Here is a 17,832-nt window from a genome sequence, read left to right as displayed (position 1 = left end):
GTAAGATCCCACAATGGCTCTTATGTGGCACGCGCATTTAATGCGTTGAACGCATTGCGTCGTCGGTGCCGTCAACGTGTCGCGAACGGCGGCGTCTCGTTACCGCGTTTAGCTTTCTCGCGTCATCGCGTTTTCGCGAAACTTTTGGACTTTTTCATATAAAATCCCAATTTCATTTATTGTCACGAGTCTCTACTTCAGATGCCAATTAACTGGGATGTTTCACCGAGTTTGCACACGTTGCTATGCAACGTACACTCGCGCCTTGTGCATCGCGGCACTTGGTGATGCCGGCCGCGCAGAACGTATGTCCAGTACAAAATGTACATGGGCGCGCGGGTTCGAGCTTCGCGCTCGATCGGCTTAGTGATGGTCACGCTCTACTTCGTCAAGTGATTCGGCCCGAATTGTCTAGGACTCGATCGATTGTTCGGAATGGTCGTTAATGGGTCCCTTCTCTTTGCTCGTCTACAGCCACACGCCCAGCGTGTGTTAACCCTGTCGAGGAGTCGAGTGGATTCCCCTAGGCACGATTTTCGCTCGGTAAAAGGGGTTGTCTCCCCATTTTCTAAATTGCTGAATGTTAGCATTTAAAAAATGTGGGTACCCTCTTCTTTTACCGTCTACTAGCCTTGTGTACTGCGCTAGTGATATAGCATCCGTGCGGGTCACCTGAAATCGTGCTTAGCGGGTCCAGGTTCGATATGAGATAGGATAATTATGCGCGAAAAAGAGCTGGTGAACTTCATTTTCCTCTATTTCCGTCAATCGTTTCGTCTTCTTTCCGGTTTGGACCTAGTCCTTGCTCGTTGTATCGTTGCATTCCCGACCGGTTGGCTCGAAGCTGATTTTCGTAAGTGAAATGGGATTTTCGCTCGTACCGAAACCGGGAATGCTGTCCAAAGTATATACATATTAAGTATATACATCGCGCGATCAAATATAAAAATTATATGTATCGTGATCAAATATTCCGCATATTATCGACTTATTTATTCGTCGCGTTTTCTCGTGAATTCAAATCATGATTTATCTTATAAAGATAATTCGCAAATGACTCGGACAGTGAGTACTATATTCGTAAACATTACAGACATCAAATTGTCTGTCGAAATATCTTCGCATTTATGTGATAATAATTATATCGCGCGCGATAATAATGTCTATTGAGGGCGCTTTGATTATTATATTATAAAAGATATACATATCGAAATCGGATATTCCGAATATTATCGATTTATTTAGTCGTCGCGTTTTCTCGAGAATTTTAAATCGCGATTTATCTTATAACTTAATATTATCTTAATTTAATCGTTGACTTGTACGTCGAAGCTTTGTCTATCTTTCCACGTGTTTGAATATTGTCTTTTATAGTCTGCGCGAATAGTGCAAATATTTTTCTTTACTATTTAAAAAGACGATAATTTTATTAATGATTAATCGCGATTGTTTAAATTATTTAAATCTTATTAAATTCTACTAATACATCGACAGTTAGAGATATAGTTAGATAGTTAAATTATTAGAGAGGGACTTTGATAAAATCATTCGTTCCGTTATTCCCTATTAAACGTGGCGAACAACGCGATTTTTTAATTATATGTTAATTACATTTAAAATATGTAAAGTCTTAAGATTCATTTTATTTCATTTAACTAATTATGCGCGAGATGCAATATTTATTTTCAACATGTATTTTTTCAATCGCGACATTTATATAAAATAGACATTTATATTAATCGCAAATAAATTCGCAAATATTACAGACCTTAAATGTCTGTTGAAATGTCTTCGCACTTGTGTGTGATAGTAATTATATCGCGCGTGTTTATTAGGGCTCCGATTATATTATAAAAATTATACATACCGCAATCAAATATTCCGAATATTGTCGATTTATTTATTTGTCGCGTCTTCTCGGAAATTGTAAATCGCGATATATCTTCTAAAAATTCGCAAATATATCAGACAATAAATTCTATATCCGCAAATATTATAGATCTCAAATGTCTCGAAATATTTTCGCATTTGTTTGATAATAATTATGTCGCGCGCTGTCTGTTGGCGGTTTCGATTATCATATTACAAAAATTATGCATATCGTAATCGAATATTCCTAATATTATCGATTTATTTATTCGTTATCGTATTTATCCGTTTTTTCGCGAATTTTAAATCGTTATTGATCTTGTATTTTAATGTATTTTGACTTACATCGAAGCTTGATCTATCTTTTCGCGTTTTGAATAAAATTCTATTATGTCGATTAATAATAATAAATATCGCGTAATTCATCATCGCTAATCAGTCTTGTTTGTAGAACTTTTTAATAAATTTTATAGTATACGTATATTTTAAATACTTTCGTGTAATTCTTTGTAATAAATTAAAATTGTTTTTAAAAAATTAAATGTAATTTATTTTTAAAAATATTTTAAAAATGAAATTTAAATTATCAGTTATTTTCAAAAAGATAAAACAAATTGCATAATTGTAAATGTTCAAAATATATTTTAACATGTTATATTTTATTTAAAAAATTAAAAATTAAATATATAATTTACACATATATGTGATATATAATATTAAGTCCAAATGTTAATGCTGTCAATATCAAATTATTTATGTTATTAAACATTTGAATAAAACGAATCCATTTATTTGATATTGATAACATCATAAATTCTGTATTTTGTAAATTGTAATTTGTAAGTAGTAAATTGTGTTTTATAAATTGTAAATAGTTATAATTGTATATTAATTATAATTTAATATTGATATTTTTAATTATTGATATTTTTGATATTGATATTTAATATTGATATTTTTATTTTATTGAGATAATTGTATATAAAATACAATTATAACTATAATTATATTATATAAAATTGTATTTAAGATTGTCAATTATATCAATGCATTCTTATGTAAATTACAGGAAAAATGGTCGAAAGTATACGTATAATGGTTATAGAATAGTAATTTGTTAAATTAACATATTTGTTTCTATAGTAAATATTTTTGAAATATTCATAAAAGAGTAACTATTTATATATTCATATCAAAGAATCATTAATAAATTCGGGAAATTTTTATATGAAATGTAAAAATTCGATGCTAAATTAATGATTAAATGTAAGCTTTATAAAATATGACGAACGTCTTTGTTATAGAATCGCGAGTCAATTATTATAAATTTAATGATATACTTTTCGTTAGATTTATCTATTTATGAATTCCATATTGCGCAGAACTGAATACTCGTCTTCGTAAAATAAATGAATAAATTATGATTACGAAAATACCGTGCTTTTTCCGCGTTCTTTTCGCGTTGTTTTCGCATTCTTATACAAAATTATTGTTTTAACAAAAGAATTTTATCCCTCTCGTTAGATAATATTCCTAAATATTGCTAATTATATATAAAGAAATATCGAATAAGTGAAGATTCGATGTTATAAGTCAACGATTAAATATTAGCTTCACAGAATTTAACGATCACCTTCGATATTATAAAATCGCGAGTTAATTATTATGAATTTAATAATTTGTTTCTTCGGTTATATTTGTGTATTTACGAATTTCGTATCGGAAAATATTTATAAATAAATTAATAAATTACGGTTGCGAAAACACCGTGCTTTTCCCTCGTTCTCTTCGCGTTCTTAGACGAGATTATCATTTTAATAAAAGAGTAATCGTTGTTCTTTTCGTTAGGTAAACGTTAATGAAAGTTGCGTGACTCGTACCACCGAGGAGTCGAAACGATTTTCATCATGGAGAATTATTTCTTATCGTTTTTTGTAAGATCCATTCGCGACGTCTAGTTCGGTGCCCCGTTGAAAATTGGGAATTTTTATTGTAAGATTGGAACTAATCCCAGGTTTTCCTGGCAATTTCCGACAGCAATGATTTCGGTAGTCATTCAACGACGAACGCCATACGCTTCTTTAAAGTCGAATTAATTTAAATATTATATATTTAGATGTGAGAGAAAATGCATCTATTTTTTTCTTCTCGTTAAAAATGTTCTGTCATTATTAGGATTGGTATTATTATTGTCTAATGCCAGAAAGATTTAATAGTAGATTAAATATGGATATAGCGTTGTGTATAAATTTTTATTTTTCAAGTAATTTCATATTGTAATAGTTTTTATTAATTGTTTGATAAAAATGATTACGAACGAATATATTTTATTATTAATTATTAATTATTTCTAGGTACTGGGGATATTAATATTAGTTTTTAGTTTCTTTTAAGAAACTATTTGCAGGTATTGGACATCCATCGCCATTTTAGAATATTAGTTTTTAGATATATACCATTTTATATATATGTATAATAAAATACATGCACAAATTAACGTATCCAAAATATTTTTATAATTTTTATTAATATTATATATTATATATACGCGAAATTATACATGAATTACATAAAATGTGCGAATACTTAAAAATTTTGAGACGAATCGAATGGGTACCCTTATATCAGCAAGATATTGATTAAAAGAAAAAAAATTATTAATTTAAACATTATAAGAATAAGAATTTAGAAAATTAATCTAGAATTAATTATATATTTAAAATTATTTTATTTATTTTATTTTGCACACTATTCGAATTGAAATTTTTTAAATCTTGCTGTTATCGGGTTCGATTCGTCTCGCGCGCGCAAACGGTACCCCAAAATTATTGTATTCGCACATTTAACACAAGCTCCAATGGTGCATGGATTTTATTATTTATAAATATAATCGTTCGTAATCACATTTCTATAAAAAAAATCGTTATATCCATTTATTTTTCAATGAAGAAATATATTTCTTAATAATGTGAGAACATGTTTTCTGACGTGAATATCAATTTCGTGAATCGAAGATAATGACGAGGGAATTGTCGTTGATTTATTACTGAAATCATTGCTATTGGGAATAGTCCGGAAGATCCGGGATTCGTTCCCTCCTACAGTGAATTTCCCAACGTTTAATGGATCACTTAACTATTCTTCGTAGATTGATCTTGCGAAATCTGATGTAGAAACAAGATGTTAATCGTTCTCCATTTTTAAGATCGCTCTTCTTTTTATCGGATATTACCGATATGTCACTCGAGTATCTGCATTTGAATATTTTGAATATTATCGATTTATTTATTTGTCGTGTTTTATCGCAAATTTTAAATCGCGAATTTTAAATCGCGATTTATCTTATAAAAATTCGCAAATATATCGGTCGGTGAATTGTATATTCGCAAACATTACAGACCTCAAATATCTATCGAAATATCTTCGATTTTCTATATTTACGTGACAATAATTATATCAGGCTCGTGTCTATTGAGAGCTTCGATTATTATACCATAAAAATTATACGTATCGCGATCAAATATTCCGCATATTATCGATTTATTTATTCGTCGCATTTTCTCGTGAATTCGAATCGCGATTTATCTTGTAAAGATTCGTAAATGACAGTGAGTTCTATATTCGTAAATATTACAGACATCAAATTGTCTGTCGAAATATCTTTACATTTATGTGATAATAATTATATCGCGCGCGATTATAATGTCTATTGAAGCTTCGATTATTATATTATAAAAATTATATATATCGCAATCGGATATTCCGAATATTATCGATTTATTTAATCGTCGCGTTTTCTCGGGAATTTTAAATCGCGATTTATCTTATAATTTAACGTTATCTTATAATTTAATCGTTGACTTATACATCGAAGCTTTTTCTCTTTTACCATGTCTTTGAATATTGTCTTTAATGAGTCCGCACAAAATGCGCCAGTAATGCAAATACTTTCTTCTACAATCGTAGAAATGATTTTATTAATGACTCTTTTGATCACGATTATTTACGTTACATATAATTACGTTACATTAAATTCTATTATTGCATATCTATTATTAATAATAAATGTCGTGTAATTAATTATTCTCGTCTAAACTACGTAAAAATTTTTAGTAAATTTTATATTATACGTATATTTTGGACATTTTCGTGTAATAAATTATTCCATGTAATAAATTATTTTGTATTAAATTTCATTTCGTGTAATAAATTATTCCATGTAATAAATTATTTTGTATTAAATTATATTTTACATAAACTTTTTTATTAAACCCTATGTATTGAAAAAAAATAAAAAATAAAAAAAATTTTTCCTCCTCGATATATCTCTACCTTAACGAAGGCATTTGCCAGGTGAGGAGGTTTGAGTACTCTAATGAACCTAAGAGCTATGCCGGCGATATTCATATAGAATTCTATTCTTATGTTTAAAATAATCTTAAGTATCTTAGATTGCTTCTTAAGGTTCCGTTTAGTTAGTAACATAAGTTATATAATAAGTTATATAATAAGTTATATAATAAATAGTTATATAACATTTTCCAACTTACTTAAATATAAGAGTGAATTATGAATCTTAAGACGATCTTAAATATAAGAGTGAATTATGAATATTGGCCGTCGTTACCGGCAGGGACACTCATGCCGGACAGGTCGAAGGGGAAGAATCAGACTAAGAGAGATACCAATATTATTTATATATTAATATATATTAATTATTTATTATATTAATATATTAATTAATACATATTAATTAATATATAATATTATTTATTATATTATTATATTAATATTTTTGAGTAAAATTAAGCAAAAGAGACAATAATCGAAAGAATAAAGAAAAATAGACTTCAGCAATTTGAATATTTGTTAAAAATGCCTGAAGACAACAAATGGCCACAGAAAGTATTCCGATGGACATCACAAGAAGAAGAAGCGTTTCTATAATTTTTAGGACGAGGCAGTGCGACAGTTCATAACAATCCGAAGATTCTAAGAAAAAGATGCATTGGACAGAGACGCATAATGATTAGACATATAAAAAGACAGCTTGCAAAGAGTAATAAAATTTACTAATAATATAATAATAATATATTTTGTAATTATGTTATACTTTATTATTAAGTACATTGTATTATATAATATAGAGCATTTTAAATATAAAAAATATTGCAGCAATGAAGATTATAATAAAATATTATGTGATTATAATATTATAATATTATATATATATATATATATATATATATATATATATATATATATATAATTGTATATTGTTAATCGTGCTAAGGAAGGGCTAAAGACGATACGAAATATTCGTTATTTTTGTAGTTTTTTTGTAGTTCGAAATAAACAACAATTAATAAGAAGGAAATGTTGTTTCTTTCCTGCGCTCCAACTACCGCGCTGTGGCATTTATGTGCAATTTTGATTTAATTAATATGAAATAAATTTTTATGAGGGAAAATTATTTTTTGATATTTATATAGAGTCAAATATAATTCATTTCCGACGTTTCATCTATTTTTCAATCATTTAAATATAATTCGGATTAAAAACGCGCACTTTAAAACGTCGAATGGTAGAATCGTCTAAATAATTAACATATAACGAAAAGCTCCATAAAAGATACATTAATCTTTTAATAAATAATTATGTAATTAATCCATATAATCTAAAATATTTCTCTATACTTTAATATTCCGCGCATATATTTATTAAAGAATGTAAAATATTTCGATGATGAACGGACAATAACATCTTGGCCTTGGTGGCGTAAACAACAGCGCGCTAATATTTATATGCCACAACTTTGGTATTATTCGCACAGTGACACTCGAGCAAAGATAGTGATACAAAATACTTTGTATATTATCGAATTAATAATTAAATGATTATTACATATCATGACTTCAATTACATTAATCTTTCGATCTTATAATTCGTGTTAATATACATATATTATACATATATCAACAATCAAAATAGCATTTAACAAGTAGTATTGAATTTGGCCCAATATAAATGTCGAGCGAATACGTCCCTCGTGTGTTCTCTATCTCTTACAATATAATAAGGTATATTTCTTGTATAATTATTCCGCGATGAGGCATGCCGTGCAAGGTATCTCGCAATCGTTTTATAATTATAATTAGTCGTATTTTCGAGAGTGAGTGCCACGAAAAAATAACAAAGGACGAACAAGGGAGGAAAAGGATATTGGGAAAGGCATATAGGTCAGGCAACATACGGAGTAATGAAATTGCGTGGTAAATGATTTATAAATTTTTTATATCATTTATATTATTTTTTAATTAAAAAAATTACTATCGTAAAATATTATTAAAATTATTATTACCTGATTAGTAAAATTATAATTACCTAATGGATATATCGTTACGTTTTGAACGGCTTCAACGAATCTAAAATAATAAATTATACTTTATCACGAAATAAATTTGACTATATGTATTATTAAAGAAGTAATTTTACTCGTATAAAACATATAGTAATTTTATTCGTATCACTATCTATATGTTATTGAAAATTCATTGCCGAAATATGTATTTTACGTACTATAAGATATGTATACAGGATATCTGATAACTTTTTGTAGTCCCGAAGTGTGAAGGTAGATTGGCTCAAATTAAGAAGGAAGGTGCTCTGTTTTGCAATATTAGTAATAATTAACGAAAAATTAATTAAAGAAAAGCGGCCAATTTGAGTGAGGCAATGAGAGTCGTCCGATTATAACCTTATACTAGGCGCGCGGCGGAGAGTGGGGAAGGAGTGGTAAGTTGGGGCACATTGTTTAATAAATAATCAATTTTAATTAATAAATTAAAATACTTCTATAATTTATTTAATATTACGCAATAGTGTATATTTTATAATATATAAAATATTTCGGCAACAAATTATCAATAACATAGTGTTCGACTTTGGCAATATAAAATATAAACAGTAGCGCGCTATACGTTACCGCTTTGTTATCATTCGCAGGATGACTCTCGAGTAATAAAGTAGTGGTGAGAAACGCTTCGTATATTGTAATTTTTTTACTAAACACGATTACGATTAGTATCGAAACATAATTTGCTATAATTATTAATAAAAATTAATTAATTAAAAATTAATTAACGATATGAAACTATATCGTAACGATAAATCTTTATCGAATCGCAATCATTCATTACCGCGATTAAAAATTGATACAGGGAATACATAAAAGAGTATATGAGAATTAATTATGCTATGATCTTTCGATCATTGCTGCTTATTATAATATTCTTTAACAATATTAAAATTAAATATATTTCGACCAATGTTTTAAATTTTCTCAATCCTTGTTAATTAAACACACAATTTAATCGAGAACCGATTAAATTATAAGAATATTAAAATATTAAATAATCCAAATAATCCAAAATATTAAATAATCACTTCGACCGTTGCGATTTTTACGGACAATAATTATTATTTTAATATTTAGAATCACAAATATATTTCATCCGTGTTACTTTATCGTTCTTAATAATCTAAATATAATTTGGATTGCGAGAAAACACGAAGTAAAACAATCGAATTATAGATGCAAATAATTAGCATAACGAAAGGCTCCGTGATAAATTGTTTAATAAATAATCAATTTTAATGAATAAATTAGAATACGTCATTAATTTAATATTCTGTGTTAATGTATATTTTATAATATATAAAATATTTCAGCAACAAATTATCGATAACACGGCGTTCGACTTTGGCAATATAAAATATAAACAGTAGCGTTCTATACGTTATCCCTTTGTCATCATTCGCACGGTGACTCTCGAGTAATAAAGTAGTGGTAAGAAACGCTTCGTATATTCTAATTTTTTTACTAAACACGATTACGATTAGTATCGAAACATAATTTGCTATAAATATTAATAAAAATTAATAAATTAAAAATTAATTAACGACATGAAACTGTATCGTAACGATAAATCTTTATCGAATCGCTATCATTCATTACCGCGATTAAAAATTGATACAGGGAATACATAAAAGAGTACATGAGAATTAATTATGCTATGTTCTTTCGATCATTGCTGCTTATTATAATATTTCTTTAACAATATTAGAATTAAATATATTTCGACCAATGTTTTAAATTTTCTCAATCCTTGTTAATTAAACACACAATTTAATCGAGAACCGATTAAATTATAAGAATATTAAAATATTAAATAATCCAAATAATCCAAAATATTAAATAATCACTTCGATCGTTGCGATTTTTACGGACAATAATTATTATTTTAATATTTAGAGTCACAAATATATTTCATCCGAGTTACGTTATCGTTCTACTTGATAATCTAAATATAATTTGGATTGTGAAAGAACACGAAGTAAAACAATAATCGAATTATAGATGCAAATAATTAGCATAACGAAAGGCTCCGTGATAAATTGTTTAATAAATAATCAATTTTAATGAATAAATTAGAATACATCATTAATTTAATATTCTGCGTTAATGTATATTTTATAATATATAAAATATTTCAGCAACGAATTATCGATAACACGGCATTCGACTTTGGCAATATAAAATATAAACAGTAGTGCCCTATACGTTACTGAATGGTTTAATAAATAATCAATTAATCTTAATCAATAAATTAAAATACTTCTATAATTTAATATTTCGCGCACGAATATTTTATATTACAGAAAATATTTCGGCAACGAGAGAATTATCAATAACACCGTGTTCGACCTTGATAAACAGTATCGCGCTATTGTTAATATGTTACACGGCTTTATTAATGTTTTTGACTTACGATCATTCGCACAGTAACCTTGAGCAATAAAGTAGTGACGTTTCATATATTATCAAATTCTTTCTTTACATAGTCAACCTTGGCGATATAAACAGTACCGCGGTAATGTTTCTGACTTACGATCATTCGCTCAGTGGCTCTTGAGCAGTGAAGTAGTGATGTGAGACGTCTCATATATTATCATATTCTTTCTCTAAACACAATTGCAAGTGCAACGAGGAACTTTTCGTGAATGAGTGTAAGTGCAACGAGGTTTGGAGTGCCACGAGGAAAAAGTGAAGAAAGCAAAAGAAAAAAAGGAGGTCTTGAAAATGGATGGATCAATAAGATATGATGTAAGTCATTAATATTTTAATTATTTATCACATTCATTATTTATTATCTTGTTACGTCCCCGCGTCCCGTCCCTCTAGATGTATTTGCCCGTTGAATTGTTTCGACGGGAAGTACATCGACGGAAGAAGATCATTTCCGCGCGCGTTGTCAAGATGTTGTTATAAACAACGACTGTCAGAGAGTCACAGCCCAACTGTCAAGTTGTGCGGACGCGCGTCTATTTGTAATCCGTTTTACGATTATTCTGAATTCTTGTATGTTACTCGCGGTTTATTAAAATTCTTGTGCATCTTAAATCGCGTTATTATTTACGAGTGCACGAGCGTCAGCGTATGTCGATTGACGCGCGCGTTCGATATATCGTTCCGCGGACGTAACAATATATAAATTATTTATCATTAGTATATATTCAAAATATACATATTTCACGTTTCGTTTTATTTCTTTGATAGTGATTCAATAGTGATTTTAAATTGTAACATATATAATACATATACTTATAAAAAATATTCCATTTTATTTTAAAATAATTAAAACATTTATAAAATTTTTTATTAATTAATATTTTCAGATGCTTCTTATATTTTACAAAATATTTCATATTAATATATTTACTTAAATATTTCATATATAAAAAAATAGAAATTTTTTTATTTATCATATTTTTAAAAGTTTATATTTAAGAAATATAAATTATTTTGTAATTATATAATTTATAACATTAAAATATATCTATTTAAAAGTAAAAATGTAAAAATTAATTCCGCGCAATAATTAGTTTTAAAATCAATTATTTTGAACATTGCTTTATATAATAGATTTTCTCTTTTCTTTTATATTTTTATTTATCGTTTATTTGTGAATTAAAATTTATATAGTATATTACAAAATATATTATATATTATATTATATATAAAATATTATATATAATATAACCCTCCCATAGGGTACACCTTGTCGCGGTGGGAGGGCTTAGTACTTGGATGGTGCCTTGAGGTTTATCTTAAATTTTTCTATTTATGATAAATCTTAAGGTGCCTGAATGGGAAGCTAAGTACCCTTTCGCGTCGTCGGTGTCGTCAACGTGCCGCGGACGGCAAGCGCTTCGTTACCGCGTTTTCGCGTTGTAGTATTCTCGCGTCGTCGCGTTTTCGCGGAACTTTTGGACTTTTTCATATAAAATCCCAATTTTACTTATTGTTACGAGTCTCTACTTCCGATGCCAACTAACTAGGATTTCGAGTTTGCACACGTTGCTATGCAACGTACACTCGTGCTTCGTGCTTCGTCAAGTGATTCGGCCCGAATTAGTTAGAACTCGATCGATTGCTCGGAATGGTCGTCAATGGGTCCCTTCTCTTTGCTCGTCTACAGCCACACGCACTGCGTGTGTTAACCCTGTCGAGGAGTCGAGTGGATTCCCCTAGGCACGATTTTCGCTCGGTAAAAGGGGTTGCCTCCCCATTTTCTAAATTGCTGAATGTTAGCATTTAAAAAATGTGGGTATCCTCTTCTTTTGCCGTCTACCAGCCTGGTGTAGCCATATCCTGCATTGCGGGAAACTTCGTGTTCCGGGCGAAGCACCTGAAATCGTGCTTAGCGGGTCCAGGTTCGGTACGAGATAGGATAATTATGCGCGAAAAAGAGTTCGTGAACTTCATTTTCCTCTATTTCCGTCAATCGTTTCGTCTTCTTTCCGGTTTGGGTTTAGTCCTTGCTCGTTGTATCGTTGCATTCCTGACCTGTTGGCTCGAAGCTGATTCTTATAAGTGAAATGGGATTTTCGCTCGTACCGAAACCGGGAGTGCCGTTCAAAGTATATACATATTAAGTATATACATCGCGCGACCAAATAGAAAATTTTTTATCGTATCGAAATAGTGCGGAAACCGTTTAGTATCGCGCGTAAAAGTGCGAAAATGGCGATATAACAATATCGCTCGTGAGTGCGGGAGTGCCGTTAAGTATCGCGCGTCTAACTGAGAGGAGGAGGAGGCCTAGGAGAGGCATCAGGCTCCGGCAGAGCAACCTTCTGGTAAGCAATTTATTTATTTGTAATTTGTAATTGTATTATATATTAAATATTAAATATATTTATTATAATTTAAATTAAACAATTAATCGCAACAATTAATTTGATGTTTTTATTTATATTTTTTCATTTATATTTAAATAAGAGAGAATTAAAGAAAAAGATTTTTAAATTAAAGCTATAATCTTGTAAAGGTGTAAGCTTTTATAAAGTTATAAGAGAATTATTAGTAGTTTTTTAAAATTTATAGAATTATTTTATTAATCTGCTATTATTATATGCATCGAATATAAAATTTAATGTATACAATAATTTTTGAAATATTAATTATTTTGAACGCTGCTACATTAGAATCTTCTTTTGTATGTTATAGATCGATGCAACAACCCTGATGATCTGAGAGGAGGAGCAGGCCTAGGAGAGGCATCCTGCACCGGCGGAACAACCTGATGGTGAATATTATTATTTATATATTAATTGTTATAAATCGTTAACTTGTTATAAACGAATAATAATTCGATCTTATTATTTAAATGAATTAAAGAGAAAGATTTTTATAAAAGTGATAAAATTTTCTATTTAAAAAACAGTTTCAAAAATTTATAAAATTTTTCCATACGTGTTTATCTGCTTATTATTTTACATATCGGATATAAAATTCCGCGCGATAAAAATTTTTTTAAATATTAATTGCATTTTGTGAGCATTATTATAAATGAATTTTATTTTTGTATGTTACAGACAACTAGCTTCGATAACAACAACTCCGCTGTTGCGCATCAGTGCCGGTGAGTGAAAAAAACTTTTATTTAACTTTAAGGTAACGGATTCGTAGAAATTGTAGATGTAGATTGTAGATTGTAGATAAATCCGTTGCCTTAAAATGGATGAGCTAGAATGGATTAAATTAAATAAATTAAATTAAATAATTAAATCATATTAATTAAATTAAATTAAATAATTTAACAAGTTCTTTCGAACTTATGCTTTGCATCTACTGCGAAAATATATTGAAATATTAATTAAAAAAAGAAGAGGTCAAGAAAAGATTTTGTTGTAAAGATTTTGTCTAACTTATTAAATAAAGGACACGCATTAACAATTATCAATTTTACCAATTTTTGATGCTAATTTATTCTTATAATACGCACTTATCTTCTAATTGCTCATAGCTTATCCATCGTAGAATTTGTTTGTAGATATTGTTTTTAAACTTTACTTTAACTTAATATAAAGCCAAATGATTAATTAATTAAATAATTTGTAATATGATAAATACACATATTAATATTATATTTTATTATAAAATATAATTTATAGAAATTTGTAGTAATTTGGCTTTATTTCAGTTAAAATAAAGTTATATTCAATATTTAACGAACGATCGTGAAATCGAACGATCGTTACTAAATGAGCGTAAATATTTCACGCTCTTTTGCCAGTAATTATCTGGCAAAAGAAGGAGTAATTATCTCCTTCTTCGATCTCTGATTAGAGATCGAGAATGAAAGTGGCCAGGATCAACGAAAGGTAGGTTCAACTGGCCTGAAGAGTACGGTTAGGGTACGCGGTTAGGGCACGCGGTTAGGGCACGCGGTTAGGGCACGCGGTTAGGGCACGTGACTAAAATATATACATGATTAGGTGAGGTGATGATTAGAGATAGGTTCCTCAAATCTCGAATAATTTTAGTTAATCAGGAAGTAGGGTTGTTAAGGATATTAAGTAAAATCATTAGAATTCTTCTATTAATATTAGGGTTGTTAGGGCTCTTAAGATCATTAGAATTCTGTAATAGTAGGATTGTTAGAGCTATTAAAATTATTAGAATTCTTTAATAGTAGAGTTGTTAGGGCTATAAGAAAGATTCATTCTTTCTTTTAATATTCCAATAATCCTAGAGGTAAATTAAAATTATTTTAATTAAGTTGAATTTATTTTTAAAAACGGTGTGAAAATAAATATAACATGTTTTAAAAATAAAAATGTTTTAAAAGTGAAAAAATTATCAAAATTATCTTCAGAAATATTAAAGAAATTGCATAATTATTAACGTTTAAGAAATCTTAACATGTTATATTTTATTTTAAAACTTAAAAATATATGTGTATTAAATCAAATATAATATTTAATCCAAATGTTAATGCTATCAATATCAAATTATTATATCGATGTTATTGAATATTTGAATAAATCGAATATTATTATTTGATATTGATAGCATCATAAATTTGTAAATTGTAAATTGTAAATTGTAAATAGTTATAATTGTATTTGAATTATAATCTAACATTGATATTTTAATTGTAAAATACAATACAATTATGACTATAATTATATTATATGAAATTGTATTTACGATTGTAAATTCTTATGTAAATTACACGAAAAATTATCGAAAGTATACGTATAATGATTACATAATAGTAATTAACATAATAGTAATTCATTAAATTAAAATATTTGTTTCTGTAGTATATATTTTTGAAATATTCATAAAAGAATAACTGTTTGTATTTTCACGTTAGAGAGTCATTAATAAATTCGGAAAATTTTTATATAGAATGTAAAAATTCGATGCTAAATTAATGATTAAATATAAGCATTATAAAATTTGACGTACACCTTCGTTACAGAATCGCGAGTCAATTATTATAAATTTAATGATATGCTTTCCGTTAGCTTTATTTATTTGTGAATTCCATATCGCGCGGAACTGAATATTCTTAAAATAAATTATTAAAGTATGATTGCAAAAATACCGTGCTTTTTCCGCGTTCTTTTTGCGTTCTTGTACAAGATTACCATTTTAACAAAAGAATTTTATCGCTGTCCCTCTCGTCAGATAATATTCCTAAATATTGCTAATTAAATATAAAGAAATGTTGAATAAGAGAGTGAAGATTCGATGTGATAAGTCAACGATTAAATATTAGCTTCACAAAATTTAACGATCACCTTCGATATTATAGAACCGCGAGTTAATTATTATGAATTTAATAATTTGTTTTTTCAGTTATATTTGTATTTACGAATTATTTTTTTCGTATCGGAAAATATTCATAAATAAATTAATAAATTACCGTTGCGAAAACATCGTGTTTTTCTCGCGTTCTTTTTCGCGTACTTAGACGAGATTGTCGTTTTAATAAAAGAATTATCGTTGTTCCTTCCGTTAAATAAACGTTAATGAAAGTTGCGTGGCTCGTACCGCCGAGGAGTCGAAGTGATTTTCATCATGGAGAATTATTTCTCACCGGTTCTTGTGAGATCCATTCGCGACGTCTAGTTCGGTGCCCAGTTGAAAATTGGGGATTTTTATTGTAGGAATGGAACTAATCCCAGGTTTTCCTGGCAATTTCCGACAGCAATGATTTCGGTAGTCATTCAACGACGAACGCCATACGTTTCTTTAAAGTCGAATTAATTTAAATAATATATATTTAGATGTGAGAGAAATGCATCTATTCCTTTCTTCGTTAAAAATGTTCTGTCATTATTAGGATTGGTATTATTATTGCCTAATGCCAGAAATATTGAATAGTAGATTAAATATGGATATAGCGTTGTGTATAAATTTTTATTTTTCAAGTAATTTCATATTGTAATAGTTTTTATTAACTGTTTGATAAAAATGATTACGAACGAATATATTTTATTATTAATTATTAATTATTTCTAGGTACTGAGGATATTAATATTAGTTTTTAGTTTCTTTTAAGAAACTATTTACAGGTATTGGACATCCATCGCCATTTTAGAATATTAGTTTTTAGATATATACCATTTTATATGTATGTATAATAAAATACATGCACAAATTAACGTATCCAAAACATTTTTATAATTTTTATTAATATTATATATTATATATACGCGAAATTATACATGAATGTTACATAAAATGTGCGAGTACTTGAAAATTTCGAGACAAATCGAATGGGTATCCCTATATCAGTAAGATATTGATTAAAAGAAAAGAAATTATTAATTTAAGCATTATAAGAATAAGAATCTAGAGAATTAATCTAGAATTAATTATATATATAAAATTATTTGATTTATTTTGCACGCTATTTGAATTGAAATATTTTAAATCTTGCTGTTATCGGGTTCGATTCGTCTCGCGCGCGCGAACGGTACCCCAAATTACGTGTTCGCACATTTAACACAAACTCCAATGATGCATGTATTTTATTATTTATAAATATAATCGTTCGTAATCACATTTCTATAAAAAAAATCGTTATATCCATTTATTTTTCAATAAAGAAATATATTTCTTAATAATGTAAGAACATGTTTTCTGACGTGAATATCAATTTCGTGAATTGAAGATGACGAGGGATAATTGTCATTGATTTATTATTGAAATCATTGCTATCGGGAATAGTCCGGAAGATCCAGGATTCGTTCCCTCCTACAGTGAAGTTCCCGACGTTCAATGGATCACTTAACTTTTCTTCGCAAATTGATCTTGCGAAATCTGATGTAGAAAGAAGATGTTAATCGTTCTCCATTTTTAAAATCGCTCCTCTTTTTATCGAATATTACCGGTATGTCATTCGCGTATCTGTAATTAAATATTTTGAATATTATCGATTTATTTATTCGTCGCGTTTTATCGCGAATTTTAAATCGTGATTTATCTTATAAGAATTCGCAAGTAAATCGGTCGGTGAATTGTATATTTGCAAACATTACAGACCTCAAATGATTGTCGAAATATTTTTGATTTTCTATACTTAGGTGATAATAATTATA

At 28.5% G+C, this 17,832-nt stretch overlaps 1 long non-coding RNA gene across 1 annotated transcript; it reads left to right on the top strand.

Moving 5' to 3' along the window:
• Positions 1-13,019: 13,019 nt before the first annotated feature.
• LOC145965703 (uncharacterized) lies at positions 13,020-13,847 on the top strand. Its single transcript, XR_014436779.1, has 3 exons — positions 13,020-13,071; positions 13,442-13,520; positions 13,810-13,847. It is a non-coding gene; the product is annotated as an uncharacterized LOC145965703 (long non-coding RNA).
• Positions 13,848-17,832: the final 3,985 nt, after the last annotated feature.

Source organism: Camponotus vicinus, unplaced genomic scaffold (genome assembly GCF_025532165.1).
Source record: "Camponotus vicinus isolate PSW18456_S1 unplaced genomic scaffold, iyCamVici1.0 SCAF_14, whole genome shotgun sequence".
Taxonomy (NCBI): Eukaryota; Metazoa; Arthropoda; class Insecta; order Hymenoptera; family Formicidae; genus Camponotus; species Camponotus vicinus.
Note: the sequence above shows the minus strand (reverse complement) of the source record. Positions and strands in the feature narration are given on the sequence as shown.